We start from the raw sequence: 7410 nt of genomic DNA, 5'->3' as shown, positions 1-7410 counted from the left end.
TGACTGAACTCAGCTGATGCCCTGATGCTCAAATGGGAACGGTATCCTGGCAGTCCAGATCCAAGGAATACCACAATGCCACACTGCAGAACAAACCTCACATAAGAGATTTATGGGGAAAGGCACAAGAGGCTGGCTGCTGCCTCTGCTCTGGATAGAGACAGCAGGGAACCGAGCAGGAAGCAGGCTTTATATAGGGTTTCTTGTGTGTGTGTGTGTGTGTGTGTGTGTGTGTGTGTGTGTGTGTGTGTGTGTGTGTGTGCGCGCGCATGCACACATGTGCGTGTTGTTGGGGCAGTTCCAGAGTGGCCTGGGACTGGAAGGATTTGAGGTTTGGACTGGGATACTGAGGCAAGTTCAAGGATTGGTGGGATTTTCTGGTCTGATCTTGGGGGTTTTTGTTTGTTTGTTTTGTTTTTTCCTGTAGGGAGGGACTTAGCCACTCTCCCTCTTCGAGGGCCTGGGAAACACCTTTTAGGCCCTTACAGAAGTCGGGTTGGGGAGCAGGGTCTAGCTGCTTGTTTCTCAGGGTCTTCCACTCACCGACTATCACTGGGAACCTTAAAGATGAAGTGGACTTTGGACTGATTAAATTAAAACCATAGGATGAATGCACACATCGACATTGATTTGCCCACCTATTCATTCTGAGGCAACGGCCCCTTCCAGTGACTGAAGTAAAACCACAGGGTGAATGCACACATTTGCATTGATCTGCCCACCAGCAGCTACTCCCTCCAATCAGGGTAAAAGATCTTTAGAGACAGCCTACTTGCTTCACAGATGAGAAAAACTGAAACTCAGCAAAGTTAAACAACTTGGTCACTGTCATCTGCCCTATTCCAAATAGACCCGGAGCAGAGCTGAGGCCTCTTTTGTTGCTCAGTCCCATGCAGGAGGGATACCTCCTCTTTCCCCTTCATGTGCTTTTGTGATGGGTTTATCATGGTAGTGCCTATTGGCTGGCCTTAAACACAGTAGAAAACCACTGGAAAAATCGGTGGTTTAATTCCTTCCTGGAACTAAATTTGTGTGCTAGAAACTATAGGAGGACATTCATATGTGGAATTTTGTTTTAGTTGGACTGATAAGAACTTTATCTTTGGAATGAAAATCCTGGGGAAGTAAAGCTGTTTCTAATCTATTTCCAGTAAAGTTGAAAGGGCAGTGAAGTACTTTGAACTTTTCTTCAGTAGGATAAAAGTCTAATGCTCACATGATTTTCCTCCTCTTCCTCCTCCTCCCTTAAGTTCTTTTAGTCTGTGGATATGTAGCAGCTGGGACCAGGCAGCACGTTCAAAGGGTGTTGTGAGCTGAGGGCTAAAAGTATTATGAGCCCATGATTATGAGAGTTTGGGATTTTGTTCTCATGTAGGTCCTGGGACAACATGAAATGGTTCTGAACATTCTGCCTAATTCTGTAATGAGGGAGAATGAGCTGGGAGCATGTGTGATAAAAAAGAAAAGCTCGGCATAGAGCACGTTGTTCTCGGCCTCTCCCTGAGCTAGACCAGCCATGGCGGCGGTGAAGACCCTAAATCCCAAAGCCGAGGTGGCCCGGGCGCAGGCAGCGCTGGCGGTGAGCATCAGCACGGCACGGGGCCTGCAGGATGTTCTGAGGACCAAGTTGGGGCCTAAAGGCACCATGAAGATGCTTGTATCTGGTGCTGGAGACAACAAACTTACTAAAGATGGCAATGTGCTACTTCATGAAATGCAAATTCCACACCCAACAGCCTCTTTGATAGCAAAAGTGGCTACAGCGCAGGGTGACATAACCGGCGATGGCACTACATCCAATGTCCTCATCATCGGAGAGCTGCTCAAACAAGCGGACCTCTACATTTCTGAAGGTCTTCATCCCAGAATAATAACTGAAGGTTTTGAAGCTGCAAAGGAAAAGGCACTCCAGTTTTTGGAACAAGTCAAAGTAAGCAAAGAGATGGACAGAGCAGCACTCATCGATGTGGCCAGGACATCTCTGCGGACTAAAGTTCATGCTGAACTTGCAGATGTCTTGACAGAGGCTGTGGTGGACTCCATTTTGGCCATTAGGAAAAAAGATGAGCCCATTGACCTCTTCATGGTTGAGATCATGGAGATGAAGCATAAATCTGAAACTGATACAAGCTTAATCAGAGGGCTTGTTTTGGATCATGGGGCGCGGCATCCTGATATGAAGAAAAGAGTAGAAAATGCCTACATCCTCACATGCAACCTGTTCTTGGAGTATGAGAAGACAGAAGTGAATTCTGGTTTTTTTTTTTTTTTTTTTTTTTTTTTTTTTTTTTTTTTTTACAAGAGTGCAGAAGAGAGAGAGAAACTAGTAAAGGCTGAAAGAAAATTCATTGAAGATAGAGTTAAAAAAATCGTAGAACTGAAGAAGAAAGTCTGTGGTGATTCAGATAAAGGATTTGTCGTTATTAATCAAAAGGGGATTGACCCCTTTTCCTTAGATGCCCTCGCGAAAGAAGGTATTGTAGCTCTCCGCAGAGCCAAGAGGAGAAACATGGAAAGGCTGACTCTTGCTTGTGGTGGGATAGCTCTGAACTCCTTTGATGACCTGAATCCTGACTGTTTGGGACATGCAGGGCTTGTCTATGAATATACATTGGGTGAGGAGAAGTTCACCTTTATTGAGAAATGTAACGATCCCCATTCTGTCACTTTACTGGTTAAAGGACCAAACAAGCACACGCTGACTCAGATCAAGGATGCAATCAGAGATGGCTTGAGGGCTGTAAAAAAATGCTATTGATGACAACTGTGTTGTCCCGGGTTCAGGTGCAGAAGTGGCACTGGCAGAGGCTCTGATTAAATAGCAGCCCAGTGTGAAGGGTAGAGCTCAGCTTGGGGTCCAGGCATTTGCAGACGCCTTGTTCATCATTCCCAAGGTTCTTGCGCAGAACTCCCGTTTTGACCTTCAGGAAACATTAAAGTTCAAGCTGAACATTCAGAATCCGGTCAGCTTGTGGGTGTGGATCTGAACACAGGTGAGCCAATGGTGGCCGCAGAAATGTGTGTGAAGAAGCAGCTGCTTCACCCCTGTACTGTGATCGCCACCAACATTCTCCTGGTTGACGAGATCATGAGAGGTGGGATGTCCTCTCTGAAGGGCTGAAGTCTGCCTGGGATGCTACAGAATGTTGGGAGGGGGTGAGGGTTTTTTTTGTTCAAGCTTCAAGTGATTTGGAAAAGAATTTTCTCTTCCTGATTGGAGAAAAGGAGCAGGACATTTGGCACCTATTCAAATTATAATACTGTAAATTTTTATTTAATTTTTTTGCATTGAGTGAACACACTTAAAGTAGGTCTTTTTAAATCCACTGAACAAGATGTTTTCGTTACAGTGATACAAAATTACATAATAAGATAAGCATTGTTGTCTACCTTGTTCCTCAAGTGTTCTTTGAAATTTTGTAATGGTTTTCTCCTAAATAAGGCCTGGTGATGCCTGCCTGTAAGCCTAGCACTTTGGAAATAAAGTCAGAAGTTCTGCACCAAGAAAAAAAAAGAAAGAAAGAAAGAAAGAAAAAAGAAAAAGAGAAAAGCTCAAACAATTGGAGCCAGGCAGAAAACATTTCAAATCATTGCAGAGGCTGGCGATGTATCTCAGCAGTAGATCACTTGCATAGTATGTGTGGAGCCCTGAGTTTGAGCCTCAACCTGCCCCCATAAATCATCAAGAATAGAAGTTTTTGTTGTTGTTGCTGTCGTTTTTTTAAGAAGGCCTGAAATGGGGTTTCAGAGCTATGGATTATCTTAATTCGAGTGGCCTCAGAAGCTGGCTTTGCAACAAAGGATTCCGATGCATGAGCTGTTTGGAGGAGATAACCCTAGGATCCCTGGCTAAGGACAAGGAAATGGAGAGGGGCAGAAAGCAAACCAGTAACAGGCAGAGGTTAGGATTGGGCTTTGGGTTTGGATTAGGGAAAGGCAGCTTGTTTACTGAGGCCACACTGGAGCTGCTTCCAGACCCACTAACTCCTGTTAATTTTTGTGTTTGACAGGTTCATACACGTATATACTAACTTCTAGTTCTTTTCACCCCCATCCTTCTCTTTCATGTTCTAATCTCCCCCATTGAATCACTTCTTCCCAACAAGTTCTCCTCCTGTTGCCCTGCTTTCTCTGTGTGTGAGACTCACAGAGTTTAAAGTTTCTTTCCCGAGCTTGGCTAGGAGGTTATTTCCTGGAGCAAAAGCAACTGATCAGTGGCTATACTACTGATGAAAAAGACACTCCCACTTCTAAGAACCAGTAACTGTCAATAGTCCTTTAGGGAGAGGTAAGGCCTCTTAGGCCCTATCAATGACGAAGTGTTGATAGACCCAGTCTTGTGCTGGTCTGGAGATAACCACAGCTGCAGGGATTTCTTGAGTGCAGTGGTCATAAAGACACGTCCAGAAAACACCTTTTTGCTTCCCATTCCCCTATCCCATGACTCTGTCATTATTTATGTCTCCTCTTCTGGGATGTTCAGTGCGACTTGGAAAGGGATATCTAGCTACGCCATTCAAGACCAGGGACTCGATCATCACATATTCTCAGCAGTTTGGCCATTTATGGGTTTTCTATATTACGTACCACCTATGCAGTAAGATATTTCTCTGATGAAAGGTTGTGGACAATGGTAATTTATAGGTACAGACATGAGTGTTTAGCAGGCAGTGTGTAACTAGGAAGCTTGATGTGAACATTTAACAAAAGAGGTAGTAGTATGGTAGTTCCCTCCCCTAAGACCTGGGATCTCCTTAACCAGGAGCTCTTGACCAGGTTTGTAGAACCAGGGCTGTGTTCCCTTCTGTGGACTGGCCCTAAAATCCAGGTTTGTAGATCCAGGCATGAGTTCCCTTCTATAGAGAGGGCCTCGAATCCAGTAGAGATGTAGTCATTAGCCCCATACCTGTTACCTCACTATTGCACTAGATGGCCAGACCCACTAGTTCCTCATTACTCAAGGTTTGCCATGCCTGGAGGGACAGAGGAACTCCAACAAAAGTGCCCTTAGGAAGATGGTGGAAGTTTCTCGCAATAAACAGCCTTAGGAGTAAAGAAATGAATATCAAGAGAATATTGGTAGAGGGCAAACTGTATTTGATTTTGATGCTTATTTCTCCCTGATGGTACTCGAACAGTTTTGAATCTTGTAAATGGAATTTATCTCTGGGAGTCTTACGGTAGGAAGACTTCTCATTAACATTCTTCTATGAGTTCTGTGATTCATTTACTTCCAAAAAATAGCCCATTCTATGAGCATCCATTACATTCTTGTTTATATTTAGTTCGAACTTTGTTGGCTGTTTCAAGAAGTGTAACCCTGGACCTCAGACATGCTAAGCAAGCACTCTATCATTAAGTTATACTCCCAGCCCCAATCATCACATTTGAATACACGCTCCTTTAAAAAATTATATTCTGTAGCATAAGTTTACTTAAGGAACTTGCCATTAATGTGCATATATTATTTAAATACCTAATTTTTAAATACATTATAATCAGATTACAGAATACTGAAAATTATAGTAATTATAGTAAGGTACTAACTAGGCATGTGATACACGAGGTAGGAAAGAAAAACATATTAAGACAACTTGCTATGACTTACTTGAGTGAAACTGGCAACAAGAAAACTCTTCACCTCCAACATTCACAAGAATTTATTCAAAGTCCAGGTTTGAAAATAGTAAATTGCCAGGACTTCACAATGGAAAATCTTCAATATGCAAACCAGCATGACAGATTTTTCTCTTCAGAACCATGCACCTCAAAATTTAAGAAATTTGAGGAATTTCTGGAAAATTGCATAGTAGGTCAATGGCAATGCCAATGAAATAGATGTCGTCTTTGGGGGGGGGGATCTAAGTTTACTGGCATCTATGAACCTTAAAAGTAATCTCCTTTATTTACTTTTCCTTAGTTTATTAAGTTGGTATGGAGTAGGAAAGCACTCACATCTCCCAGGATAGATTTTTTTTATTAACTTGAGTATTTCTTATATACATTTCGAGTGTTATTCCCTTTCCCGGTTTCCGGGCAAACATCCCCTTCCCCCCCTCCCCTTCCTTATGGGTGTTTCCCTCCCAACCCTCCCCCCATTGCCGCCCTCCCCCCAACAGTCTAGTTCACTGGGGGTTCAGTCTTAGCAGGACCCAGGGCTTCCCCTTCCACTGGTGCTCTTACTAGGATATTCATGGCTACCTATGAGGTCAGAGTCCAGGGTCAGTCCATGTATAGTCTTTAGGTAGTGGCTTAGTCCCTGGAAGCTCTGGTTGCTTGGCATTGTTGTACATATGGGGTCTCGAGCCCCTTCAAGCTCTTCCAGTTCTTTCTCTGATTCCTTCAACGGGGGTCCTATTCTCAGTTCAGTGGTTTGCTGCTGGCAGTCGCCTCTGTGTTTGCTGTATTCTGGCTGTGTCTCTCAGGAGAGATCTACATCCGGCTCCTGTCAGTCTGCACTTCTTTGCTTCATCCATCTTGTCTAATTGGATGGCTGTATATGTATGGGCCACATGTGGGGCAGACTCTGAATGGGTGTTCCTTCTGTGTCTGTTTTAATATTTGCCTCTCTCTTCCCTGCCAAGGGTATTCTTGTTCCCCTTTTAGAGCTCCTTCTCTAAAAATGTGAAGCATTCACATTTTGATCATCTGTCTTGAGTTTCATTTGTTCTAGGCATCTAGGGTAATTCAAGCATTTTGGCTAATAGCCACTTATCAATGAGTGCATACCATGTGTGTTTTTCTGTGATTGGGTTACCTCACTCAGGTTGATATTTTCCCAGGATAGATTTTTGAAAATCTATTTACATCATCGAAGTAGAAAAGTTAAGCCTTGGAGCATCTGCATGAATGAATGTAAGGCCATGAATGAATTTGTCTCACCTCTGAGTGAGACAGCATTACTTGATTATTGTATGGTCCTTTCCTTTGATGGCTGCCTATGTAGCTCCTAGGGAGTCAGTCTGAGAGATTCCTGTTACTTTTATAGCAATCACATTGGCCCCAAGGGTTGAGCCCAATCCCAGTGAACACATTTGCCTAGTGGATATTTATTAAGAACCTGATGAGTGTAAGGCACTTAAGTCAAGCTGTAGGAAGCCAGGGAATGCATGCTTACCCTGAAGGACTCCAGAGTTCAGTGGGCAAGTTAATCCACATTGAGAAAGTCTCAAATAAAGTAAAAAAGACGAAGCATTCCTCTGCACCCTAAGCTCCTTTTAGTTCCATGACCGTTAAGATGATCACACAAACAATAATAGAAAACCACTGATAAAACACTTTTAGGGGGTATAGGTCATATGAGGTAATAACAAGGAGGCTGCTTAAGGCACTTGTTCAAGTTCGTAAAAGTAATGAGAGGAGAGCTGAGATCAAAGCTAAGCAGTAGGACTGGTGATGTAGTGTGCTTGC

General features: G+C 43.4%; 1 pseudogene across 1 annotated transcript; it reads left to right on the top strand.

Moving 5' to 3' along the window:
- The first annotated feature begins 1480 nt into the window (after nucleotides 1-1480).
- Nucleotides 1481-3550, top strand: Cct6a-ps17 (chaperonin containing TCP1 subunit 6A, pseudogene 17; annotated as a pseudogene). Its single transcript, XR_015646536.1, has one exon. The product of XR_015646536.1 is annotated as a chaperonin containing TCP1 subunit 6A, pseudogene 17, transcript variant X2 (transcript).
- Nucleotides 3551-7410: the final 3860 nt, after the last annotated feature.

The sequence above is a fragment of the Rattus norvegicus genome, chromosome X (genome assembly GCF_021556685.1).
Source record: "Rattus norvegicus strain SHRSP/BbbUtx chromosome X, alternate assembly SHRSP_T2T, whole genome shotgun sequence".
Classification (NCBI taxonomy): domain Eukaryota; kingdom Metazoa; phylum Chordata; class Mammalia; order Rodentia; family Muridae; genus Rattus; species Rattus norvegicus.
Note: the sequence above shows the minus strand (reverse complement) of the source record. Positions and strands in the feature narration are given on the sequence as shown.